The sequence below is a fragment of the Macaca mulatta genome, chromosome 9 (genome assembly GCF_049350105.2).
Source record: "Macaca mulatta isolate MMU2019108-1 chromosome 9, T2T-MMU8v2.0, whole genome shotgun sequence".
Lineage (NCBI taxonomy): Eukaryota > Metazoa > Chordata > Mammalia > Primates > Cercopithecidae > Macaca > Macaca mulatta.
The window spans coordinates 84,593,810-84,595,006 of record NC_133414.1 but is presented as its reverse complement, the minus strand read 5'-3'; the positions used below and the strand labels follow the sequence as shown (position 1 = coordinate 84,595,006).

General features: G+C 34.3%; 1 non-coding gene across 1 annotated transcript; it reads left to right on the top strand.

The window, feature by feature from the left end:
• Positions 1-308: 308 nt before the first annotated feature.
• LOC696785 (large ribosomal subunit protein uL24) lies at positions 309-786 on the top strand. Its single transcript, XR_013398500.1, has one exon. It is a non-coding gene; the product is annotated as a large ribosomal subunit protein uL24 (transcript).
• Positions 787-1,197: the final 411 nt, after the last annotated feature.

The window sequence follows — 1,197 nt, the reverse complement described above, 5'->3', positions numbered from 1 at the left end:
TATCCTGGACATTGTATACAAAACATGGTCCTGTAAGTGGTTTTTTTCACTTAGTATAACGTTTCCAAGGATCATCCATGCTGTAGCATTTTTCAGTATATTATGCTTTATTTAAAAATGCAATTCAGTTTTACAGATGTACCTATCACATTTTATTTATATTTTGATCTATTTTTAAGCATTGTGTATTTCCACTTTTTGGCTGTTATAAATAATGCTATTGTAAACATTCATGTATACATTTTTGTGTGAACATATGTTTTTATCTCTTTTGATTATAGACATAAAAAATAAATTTCTGGCTCTTCCCTTTTGCGGCCATCACCGAAGCGGGAGCGGCCAAAATGCAGTTTAATCCCTTTGTGACTTCCTACCGAAGCAAGAATCGCAAAAGGCATTTCAATGCACCTTCCCACATTCGCAGGAAGATTATGTCTTCCCCTCTTTCCAAAGAGCTGAGACACGAGTACAACGTGCCGTCCATGCCCATCCGAAAGGATGATGAATTTCAGCTTGTACGCAGACACTATAAAGGTCAGCAAATTGGCAACGTAGTTCAGGTTTACAGGAAGAAATATGTTATCTACACTGAATGGGTGCAGCGGGGAAAGGCTAATGGCACAACAGTCCACGTAGGCATTCACCCCAGCAAGGTGGTTATCACTAGGCTAAAACTGGACAAAGACCGCAAAAAGATCCTTGAACGGAAAGCCAAATCTCTCCAAGTAGGAAAGGAAAAGGGCAAATACAAGGGAAAAACAATTGAGAAGATGCAGGAATAAAGTAATCTTATATACAAGCTTTGATTAAAACTTGAAACAAAAATAAATAAATAAATAAATTTCTGGGTAATATGATGTTCAATATTTTGAGGAACTGCCAAACTGATTCGAATGCAGCCACATGATTGACCATTGTGGGACATTCCCATCATCTCTAAGACATTTCCATCATTTCTGTATGGGTTACACTGGAAGATTCAATTCTCTTAATATATCAATTATTCTCAATTTAGTATATAGATTAACATAATTATAATCCAAACTTCCATCAAGTTTTTTGTGATTTTTAAAAATCTGATTATAAAATATATAAGAAAAAATAAACTAGGATAGCCTTTTTTTCTTTTTTTAAAAAAAAGAAAAAGAAAAAGTTGGAGAACTAACACTTCATAATTTTCAGATTTACTGTGAATCT